The 11401-nt window shown below is 32.1% G+C and overlaps 1 non-coding gene across 1 annotated transcript; it reads left to right on the top strand.

Moving 5' to 3' along the window:
- Nucleotides 1-6967: 6967 nt before the first annotated feature.
- Nucleotides 6968-7049, top strand: Trnas-aga (transfer RNA serine (anticodon AGA)). The gene has a single exon. It is a non-coding gene; the product is annotated as a tRNA-Ser (tRNA).
- Nucleotides 7050-11401: the final 4352 nt, after the last annotated feature.

Below are 11401 nucleotides of genomic sequence, written 5' to 3'. Positions count from 1 at the left end.
TCTCTAATTCCAGTGGCAGTGGCAGTTGCAGTTGCAGTTGCCGTTGCCGTTGTTGCATGTGCCATGACGTCATACGGTGTCGATGACAAATTGTCATGGCATAGCCAAAGTATGAGTCGGCCCACCAAGTGGGCTCAAAGTCGTCGCCTTAACAACAACCACTTGTTGGCCAAAAAAAAAAAAAAAAAAAAAAGAAAATGAAGAACAGAAGAAAAAATGAAAACACAATCAGCAGCTTGCAAAGTTGCATGCCTAAATGCCTTTTCATCCAAGGAACCTTTGCGATTTGCATAAACTGTGCGATTTCGATTTTAATTTATGCCTAGCCAAGGGAAGATGGGCAGAGGGGAAGGGAAAAGGGGGTCTTGGCATTGGCCAGGCTAATGGCATTTGCCGCCTTTGTCGGCGAAACTGTTTTCTTTGGCCACAGCAATAACGATAACAATAACAATAACAATAACAACATGAAGCGTCGTCGAAGCGCGCAACATTTTCTTAATGAGCGACAAACAATGAAGCTGTCCGTCCATCTGTCCGTCCGTCCGTCCGTCCGTCTGCCCTTCTATACACATACATACATACATAGTACATATGGAGTACAAATTAATCGGTGAAAAGCATGCGATTCTAATTTGTTGCTGTTTAGTGTTACGGTTATTGCTGTTTTTGTTCAATGCTTAAAATGTTGCTGCCCCATAAACAACTGATTCTATATCTGTTCTGTTTTGTTGCCCCAAAGTGGCAAGTGGTCAAATCTATTTGCTTACAATTGGCAAATTGACATACACAATACAATACAAAATCTTTCGTGCCACTTTTTGCCAGTTAATGTAACTCATATGAGTTATCGATAAGAGACTTGAATTTCAATTAATAAATTTAATGCATTCAAACTATAAAAACCTATTTCTCAATTCTTTTCATTATACCCGCTACCCATAGGGTAGAAGGGTTTTATAACTTTGTGCCGGCAGGAAATGTATGTAACAGGTAGAAGGAGGCATCTCCGACCCTATAAAGTATATATATTCTTGATCAGCGTCAACAGCCGAGACGATCTAGCCATATCCGCCTGTCCGTCTGTGTGTCTGTCCGTCTGTCCGTCCGTCCGTGTGAAACACTGGATCTCAGAGACTATAAGAGATAGAGCTATAATTTTTTTTCGACAGCATTTGTTATGTTTGCACCCAGATCAAGTTTGTTTCAAATTTTTGCCACGCCCACTTCCGCCCCCGCAAATCAACAAAATAACAAGCGTAATTTTAAAGCTAGAGATGCGAATATTGGTACATACAATAATTACTATAGTATTTATGATTCCTGAAAATTTGGTTGCGATCAGTTTAAAATTGTCGATGTTATTAAAGAAATACTTTTGTATGGGCAAAAACGCCTACTTACTGGGGGTTGTTGCTTTGGCTGACAATCTGGTACATTGTGCCGCCTATGGTGTATTTTGAATGCGGTACTATATCGATATACCAAATATACCAATTGGTATATTTTTTAGTATTTTTGCGAGTACACTCGACTGTAGCTTTCTTACTTGTTTGGTATATATAGCTATTGATATATTTGCGGTATATTCATTTGGTATATTTTAAAGGTAATACATACTGTTTTCGCACTGCTTTGCTTTAATTCAAAATTAGTTCTTACTTGCGGATACTGTTTTTATACTTTTTTTTTTTAGTTTTTCAAAAAGAAATTGATATAAGTTATTAAATTTGAATTAGATCGATACACTAACGTACTATGTATGTAGGATTAAGCTGCTGATAATTATTCGATAGTCAATTGTGTGAGAAAATTGTTAAGAAATTAGGCTTGCAAGTGTTTTGATTGTGGTCTCATAATAATTTAAGAAAATTAAATGATTTTAGGACTTTCTTAATACATGTTTTGCCTCTACTTTATAGCTAAAAGTTTTGAAATATGATGTGATAATTTCATACAATCTTTTGGCTTTTGAATAATGTGTTGAAATTCAATCTTACCATATTTCAAGTTATAATTCGAATTTCCTATTGAGCAGCAGTTGAAAATGCAATCAAGCTGGATGCATATAGAGAGAGAGAGAGAGAGAGAGAGAGAGAGAAGCAGTATTCTCAATTGGCATCTGGATTGTAATCAAGCGTTGTTTCTGGATCGTTAGACGTGTAACAGTAGCTGACTGGGGGCTTGGTCACACACAATTCAGCTGTAATTACGCGGCTTACTAAATCAAAAAAAATCTATGCTACACTGCGCTCCTCCCTTTGGGGTTGAGTGCGGTTGCCTTTCTCGCCCACGTTGACAACTGGAAATAAAGCAAAGTAAAGGCAGAGTCAGAGGTGGAGGCAAAAACAAGAGCCAAAAAGAGCCAAAGATCAATGGCGAAATGCCGACAAAATGGGGCGGCATGCATAGGTGCGACTTGAGCAACAGCAACAGCAACAACAACAGCAACAACAACGTCAACTAGGCTCAAGTGGCAGGCACAAGGAAATTGCAACTGCAATTGCAACTGAGTTGCAACTGGAACTGAAAGCGCAGCAGCAAATTAAAAGCCAAGTCAGAGTCTTCAGTTCGAATCGGCATCGAAGTCACTTCTGGCTGGCTGGCATATTGAAATAAGATCAATATCGCTAAGAGCAGCGCGTAGTTGCGTTTATAAATATAACTACGATTGTTCTGGCCACAGCAGCAGCAACAGCAACAGCAACATGAGCAGCAACAACAGCAACAACAACTGTCAAACAAGCAACAAGACATATTACGGGCGCGGGTTTCAGATTCAGCTTCAGTTTCAGTTTCAGCCTCAGTTTCAGATACCCTCGAGACTCATTTACAACTTACCAATGACTGCGTGTGTGTGTGTGTGTGTGTGAGCATACAAGTGTATGTGTGTGTGTGAGCAACACTTTACGCCAAATCGATTGTCCTGCCTTAACAGATGTTGAGCATGGGCTTTTGAAGGTGTTTTTCCACATTGTTGTTGCCGCCGTTGCCCGATTCAACAACTGAGCTGTTGCTGCTGTTGCTTCTGTTGCTGCTGCTGCCAAGAAGCCAGCTACCAAAAACTTTAATGCTAAGTATAATACACAAAAATAATAACATAATACAATACAAAATATATAATAAAACATGTAAACATTAAAATAAATCAATTAAAATCCAAAAATCAATTATCAAGAACACAAAATAAAAATATTTTTTATTTTCAATTAAATTAAATTCTAAATTCTTAAATATGAAAAACTATTAAAATTATAAAATTATAATTATTTTAACCATTCAATTTTTTAATCATATAATATAATCATAATTATATTTCTATAATATTATAATTATAATTATATTTCTATAATATTATAATTATATTAATATTTCTATAATTTAAAAATGTAATGGTTAAAATAATTATAATTTTATAATATTAATAATTTTTCATTTTTAAGAATTTAGAATTTAATTTAATTAAAAATAAAAAATATTTTCTTTAAAATTTATTTTAAACACACTTTTTTTTAACAATTTGGTAATTATTAATTAGGAAAAACTTGCTTCAAAACTAAAAACCTTTATCTTATTTTTTTTTAATATAATAATTATAATAATTTGTAATATAAATATTATATATATATAATATTTGTTTAATACAAATTATTTTTTAGAACCGTTTCATTTATTTCTTTTTATTAGAGTAAATCGCCTTTTATTTAAAGACTTATAAGCTTATATATATATATATATAGATTAATTTACTAATTTACACAATTTCTTATAATTTTAAGTAATAACATTTTTTAATAAACTTCTTAAAGAAAGGAATTAAAAGAAGTACAGATAATTGTTTATTTTTACTTAAATATTTTAATTTTTAAAGAAAGATATTGCATGCACATAGTTTAAACTTTGAAATTAAAATTTAATTAAAATAAATTTAAATTAAAAACGTTTTCAAATCAACTTTTTATGAATGTTTTTGAAACATTTCATTATTAATGAATAAAAATTCGTAGGAATAATTGCAACTAAAAATATAGCAAACGAGCAACACAATAAGCTAAAAAGTGCTTTAAAAATATTACACAGAATATTGATTTACTTTAAATTTTATTTTCGTTAATGATAATTTTAATTGTCTTCTTTATGAGCTCGTTTTATAATGCCTCATAAAATGAACGAAATCATATTAAGTCAATCAATGTAATTTATTAAGGAAATCATATCCACATTTTAATGATAAATAAGTTAGTTTAGAGGATTTCACTTCAAATTATACTTTTTCAATTTCTTTTACGTATTTTATAATATTTAAATTGTTTAGTGCACTAACATTCAAAATGAAAACATTTCACTTATTTAACAAGAATTGATTAAGAGGTTTTTTGAGCATAGTTAGGTTTAAATTTTTGATAAGCGCAACATATTTAAAAAAAAGTCGTAATGAATATTTGGCGGTAAAAAGCGCTTAGCATAAATTTCGCCGCTAAATTGTTAGCTGTAAAACGGCTAACATGTTGAGATCTGACACGTGTTGCAGCTTCCACAGTTGCAGTGGCTTCTGTTGATGCTGTTGTTGCTGTTGTTGTTGTTCCTGTTGTTGTTGCTGTTGTTGCTGCTGCTGTGGTACTTGCTGCGGCTGCTGGTTGTTGATGTCGCTTCAGAGGCACCGCCATCAATGCCGCCAACGCCGTCGAATAAAAACAATTGTTGCACTCTTGTTGCTGTTGTTGTTGTTGTTGCTACTGCTGTGGTTGTTGTTGTTGTTGGTGGTGTTGTTGTACGCAATTTAAATGGAATTTCAGCTACTGGGCTCACATTGATCGCCATAAATAATCGCTACAGCAGCAGCAGCAGCATCAATGGTGGCGGCAGCGACAACGACCGGCAACAAGCAACGTGCAACAAGGACAACAGCAACAGCAGCAACCACAACAACAACAACAACTAACTACTACGTGCTGCAACGGCGACCGCATCTCAGATGGCGCGATAAGGTAATTGGACTATTATGTCAAAAAGTATTTGGCGTTTAAGAAATATGGCCTGGCATTTGACATTTCGGCAGGCAGCAACAGCAACTGCAACAGCAGCAACAGTCGCAGTTGCATTGCTGTTGCTGTTGTTGTTTGCCCCGTTTGCTCCACAAACCCTTTCAAGCAATATCTGCTGCTCTCCCACTCTCACACGCTGCTCTGAGTTGGCTTTTTTTTATTGTTGTTGTTGCTGTTGTTGTTGTTGTGGCAACAGTTACATTTGCAATTGCCACAGAACAAAAGGTGCGCATTAAAAGGCTTTTGCTTGATATCGCGATTGCATTGATCAACACACAGACACCGATCGAGTGAGTAGAACAGAGACCGAGACAGACAGAGAGATAGAGAGAGATATATATAGAGAGAGAGAGAGAAGGAATGAGCGAAACGCATTGTCGCCAAGTTTTGCCAATTGGCAAATGATCAAAGCCACAGAGTGCGTGGCAATATAATTGATTGCCTTTGGCTTTGCTTTACTCACCGATTGCTGTTGCCGCCTTTATCGCGATGCAAATTCAAATTCATTTCAGCTACGAATATAAAGCAGATATGGAATTCATACTTTAAACATGAATAACTAATAACTATTCTTGAATTATGAAACAATTAAATATTAAAAAAGAAATTACATATCTTAATAAGTAAAATATATAAGATACATATATTTGTGTATGATATGAATAAGACATTTATTAAATAAAATATATAAAATAAACATATTTGTGTAAAACATGAATAAGATATTTATTAAATTTGAATCCTTTAATCCTTTGAGTATTTAATAAAGCATATTCTACACATGAATTAAGTAAATTACATATTTTGATATTTTTATTCTTAAAGTATAACAAACTAATAGTATACCACAAAAATACTGAATTATACCAAAGACTATATAAAAGAAAGATATTTCCTTATATTATATGAATTGGACTTTTTCTTTTTCATCTGATTTGCTTAGTTCAATTATAAATTTTGCATCAACAATCATTACATATATTCAAGAATTATGAAACAATTCAAAAAAGTGAAGAAATTAATAACTGTGCAACGTAATAAAACCAAGAGATAACACCACATGTTTAGAATATACACAAAATTCTACATTATATATATTTATATACTATATGACTTCAAAAAATACCACAAGTTGTAAAATGTACCAGATTATCAATATACCAACCAAAGCTTTCAGTATATCTTATTTTTGTGTTTGTGTGCTAGTATATATACCAAAGACTATATTTGGTATGTTGAATACAAAATATACGAGGTTGTGAGATCAAGTAGCTAAGACCCACAAAGTTAAAATATCCCTAACTAAAATAATATTACTAGTAAGTAAGTGATAATTAATTCTTATTCTTGATTTACAATACTACTCGATTTTTTTCTTTTCTGCTAATCTTATTACTACTCGCCGTCAATATTTCAGAGTACGAAAGCGTTTTGTAATGACTCTTCATTAAGTATTTTCATTGGTTATTTTGTTTATTTTGATTTATACTTATCAGTGACTAATAAAATGCTCGCTGAAGTGCTGCTGAGATATTCTTATTTCTTATTAATTTCGCATACTCAACATAATATATATATATATATGTATATAACTATGTTACACTATTTACTTTTACTCAGTGTTTTTCAGCTAATTTGACTTTTTTTTGATTTGAATATAACTTGATAGCGTAAGCATTTTGCAATGCCCACTTGGGTCAATCAATGACTCTTCAATAATTTGAGTAATTCTCAAGTAATTCATTAGCATGATTTGATTTCTTCCAATTCTTATCAAGCGTTATCAGAAAACTCATTCACTGTGCAGCTGAAGTGCTTGCACACTGAGATTTGCCCTAATTGAAGTGAATGAATAAAAGAAATTATGCTTATCACAATATTCGGTTGTCGCTTATAAGTGCAACATTGCCGCCCATCGTCATCAAGCAGTCGTGGCCGAGCGGTTAAGGCGTCTGACTAGAAATCAGATTCCCTCTGGGAGCGTAGGTTCGAATCCTACCGACTGCGAGAATGAAAATCACTTTTTTTTAATTTGTTTGCAAATTTATATAAAGCATTTTCAAATTATGTATTACTTTTTTGTTAATATTCTTCGCTTATAGTTGATAATCTTTTTTTTTGCTTTTTTTAAATTTCAATGTTATTAAAAATGTTTTGCATTTTTGAATTTTTATGTTAAATTTAAATATAAATATATATTTGTTAGTATGGACTTACATAAAGTTATCCACTTTACTGAAAATTTAAAAACTAAAAAAAAACAACAAAAAATATACATGTTCACAATTCTAGTCACATAAAAAAAAGAAAAAAAAACACACACACACATAAGACTCACTCTATCTCACACTCTCACCCACACTTCTATGCAGATGAAAGAAGCAAAGAAGGAATTAGAATGCGCGTCTCACTAATATCAAAACACAATTAGGACACTTGTGACAGCAGCCGAGTGTGAGAGCGAGACGGCAAGTGACGCCACCGAACTTTTTGCACTTTCACAGAAAAAAAAGAACAAAAAAACATTTCAGCAGTAGCGCACATGTAAATAAGTAGTAAAAACAAATTTAGCAGTATGTAAATTGCCGCGAACTTCCAATTAAACACAATAATATCAATTAATCACTTTCTAATTTATAATTCGCTTTAATAAACACAAATATAATTTAAAATACACAACGGGAGATGATTTCACGGCCACTTTGCGTGCAAAACTGAGCCTTGAAAAATGCCCTAATATTAGGGGGACATTTGTGTCCAGATTGTCAATTGAAAAGGATTTTTGCTCTCCGTTTCGTTTTGATCGAATCAACAGTTTTGTGAGAGCCACTAGCAGCTTACACACACAAATGTATGTTAAATGGTGTGCGTGTGAAATAGATTCGATGCAACTCACTGACACTAACACAATAAGGAAAAGTACTTTTAGGTACATTTTCATAAATATATTCTTTGCTCCTCGGTAAATGCATTTCAGGAGCTGTTAAGCACATGTGAATGCAATACAATCTATATTTAGTTAATTGAATGTATTAAAATGCAACACAAAACAATTTGAATAAATATTTAGATTAAGCGAAATGCCTGCCAAATGTATCAATTTCTAGACAGCTTACACGAACATGCCACGATTGGGGAATTTAAGGAATTGCCTTTCATCTGTTTAAAATTCCCAAGTTGAGTAGTGAAAAGAAGAAGACGAAGAAGAAGAAGAGGAGCAGGCACAAGTGCAGCTGCTGTTAAAAGGTTTTCATTTTGTTTGCTTTTATGTTCTGGGTGTTGAGTTGAGACTTGGCTTGACCAACAAACGATATCATTTTTAATGTATTTATTGCATTATTAAACATATTCAAAAGGCATTAAAATGCCTCGACTCGCATCTAATTAGTCAGAGAGTCGGAGCCAGAGCCAAGCAAAACAAACAGTCGAAAGAGTGTGAGAGAAAGACAGAGACAGAGAAAGGGAATTTGCGAGAAAGAGCTGCAATATAAGTAAAAGTATGGAGGGATGCCAACTTAGTCCAATGGAAAATTGGCGTCGCCGTCGTCAGTCAAATAAATAAGCATACAAACTGGGCAGAGCACAAAAAAAAAAAGAAAATAAATAAAAGCAGAAAATAACAAGATGAATTACCTTTTGCCACTGCACGTGAAACTGACACGCCAAGCACACACAAAAAAAGGAGTAGGTAAAGCGAGAGAGAGACAGAGACAGAGAGAGGTGCTTGCAACTTGCAACATACAGGTGAAGCCGAAACATCTTCAGTTGCCTCAAGTTCTGGCCATGCCACACATGGCTTTCAACACGTTCTGCTTTGGCATATTTGTATTTTTTTTTTTTCGTTGCCTTTGTTTTTGGCCATTTCTCTGCGGCTGACCAAGGGGCAGCTCCCCCCTCTCCACCTCTCCTCCTGCACCTCCTCGAAGACTGCTGCGTGACGTCGCATCGCGTTGCCTCTTGTTGTTGATGGCTCAATTCATTTGTTGTCTGTTGGTTGTTCGCCTGTTCGCCGAAATGCATTTTTAATTTAATTTTATTTTGAATAATTTTGCCGTGGTGCGCGCATTAAAAAATGTTTAACATCGTAACAGAATGCCATTAAAAAAAAATACTCAGAAAAGCAAAAAAAAAAAAAAATGGCCAGCTTTCGATTTGGATTATGTTTACCTCTCTCTCTCTCCTTTTTTCTTCTTAATTGCAGCGCCTCAATTATGTAAAAGATACAAAAAGAACAACAACAAAAAAGAAAGAAAAAAAAAACGACTCTGGCCTTCTATTAAGACGCGCCTTTGCGTTTTTTGCATAAATTCTGGCCATGGATTATACGCAAATCGCAAGTCGTCGGCTCATTTTCCATTTTCCATTTCCCCCCTTCCCCCTCTCCACATCACTTTTCACCATTCATGCGCTCGCGTTTCGTATCGTTTCATTTTTCCATGCATTTAATTGGACCTAGTCGACTAGACTTCAACATTCAACATTCAACTCACTGCTGGAGGCACTCGGCCGCTCATCAAAGTGACTGCGATTAAATTCTAATTACATAACATTCTTATTAACCAAATGATACGCGAACTTCTTATTCAAAACTCAGCTCAAAACTTAACGCGACAATGAACTCCAAACACACACAGAGACAGAGACAGAGAGAGAGAGAGAGAGATATAGAGAGGAAACTCGAATGTTCTCAATTCATAACTGTGAAATAATTTATTAATTTGTCCATACTCTAAGATTCTCATATTGAAAATAGTCTCTATAAATGAAATCTGCTCTGTTTTTAGAGGGAATGCTTTGCTTCAAAAATAAATTTGAAGAATAAGCAAATAAGAAAAGATATTATTAAGTCTAATTTTCTATAACTATTTTTCTATATTTTCAACAATAGCCATGAAATGACAAAGAATCAAAAGAATCAAAACCATAGTTTAATAACATTAATTTTATCAAAGAATTTTAAGATACTAATAGATGCATAATTATGGCTGATACTTTAAGAAAACATCTTGAGTACTACAAATGCAAAGCTGAGGTCATGAAACAGTGGCGCCATCTAGATGTCGTGAGTTACAACCAAAGACTAAGCAAAGAATACTTTAATATGTGATAGATAGATTACTAAAGACTATTCATTTAAAAAGTAAAAACTACACAAAAGTGTTCCGAAAATAATATTCGAGTATTTAATAACCTTTGGCAGCAACAATAAAGACATCATAGAATACTATATATAGAATATACTATAGTATTCCATATTTATTGAGAGTATTTTTTAGTTCAGGATATCCTATATTCCTTAATATATATTCTTATTCCTTATATATTCTAAACTAAAAATACTATAAATATATATTCAGTATTAAGGAATAATTTAGAGTATTATAGACTACAGAATAATCTAGAATACTATAAATATATATTCAGTATTATGGAATACTTTAAGATATTATTTTTTTTTATTCTTTACAATATTATAATATTCTAGACCACAGTATTATGGAATGCTTTAAAATATTGTTTCTTTTTATTCTTTATTTATTTACCATATTATAATATTCTAAACTACAAAATAATATAGAATACTAAAAATATATTTTCAGTATTATGGAATACTTTAAAATATCCTGTTTTTTTTATTCTTTATTTATTTACAATATTAGAATATTCTAGACTACAGAATAATAATACTATAAATATATATTCAGTATTATGGAATACTTTAAAATATTCTTTTTTTTATTCTTTATTTGTTTATAATATTAGAATATTCTAGACTACAGAATAATATAGAATACTAAAAATATATTTTCAGTATTATGGAATACTTTAAAATTTTCTTTTTTTTATTCTTTTTTTATTTACAATATTAGAATATTCTAGACTACAGAATAATAATACTATAAATATATATTCAGTATTATGGAATACTTTAAAATATTCTTTTTTCTATTCTTTATTTATTTACAATAGAATACTATAAATATATATTCAGTATTATGGAATACTTTAAAATATTGTTTTTTTTTATTCTTTGTTTATTTACAATATTAGAATATTCTGGACTACAGAATAGTATAGAATACTATAAATATATATTCAGTATTATGGAATACTTTAAGATATTATTTTTTTTATTCTTTACAATATTAGAATATTCTAGACCACAGTATTATGGAATGCTTTAAAATATTGTTTCTTTTTATTCTTTATTTATTTACAATATTAGAATACTCGTATTCTAGACTACAGAATAATATAGAATACTATAAATATATATTCAGTATTATGGAATACTTTAGAATATACTAGACTAAAGAATACTATACAATATTCTAAAGATTATGGACTATAAAATACTA

The sequence above is a fragment of the Drosophila albomicans genome, chromosome X (assembly GCF_009650485.2).
Source record: "Drosophila albomicans strain 15112-1751.03 chromosome X, ASM965048v2, whole genome shotgun sequence".
Taxonomy (NCBI): Eukaryota; Metazoa; Arthropoda; class Insecta; order Diptera; family Drosophilidae; genus Drosophila; species Drosophila albomicans.
Note: the sequence above shows the minus strand (reverse complement) of the source record. Positions and strands in the feature narration are given on the sequence as shown.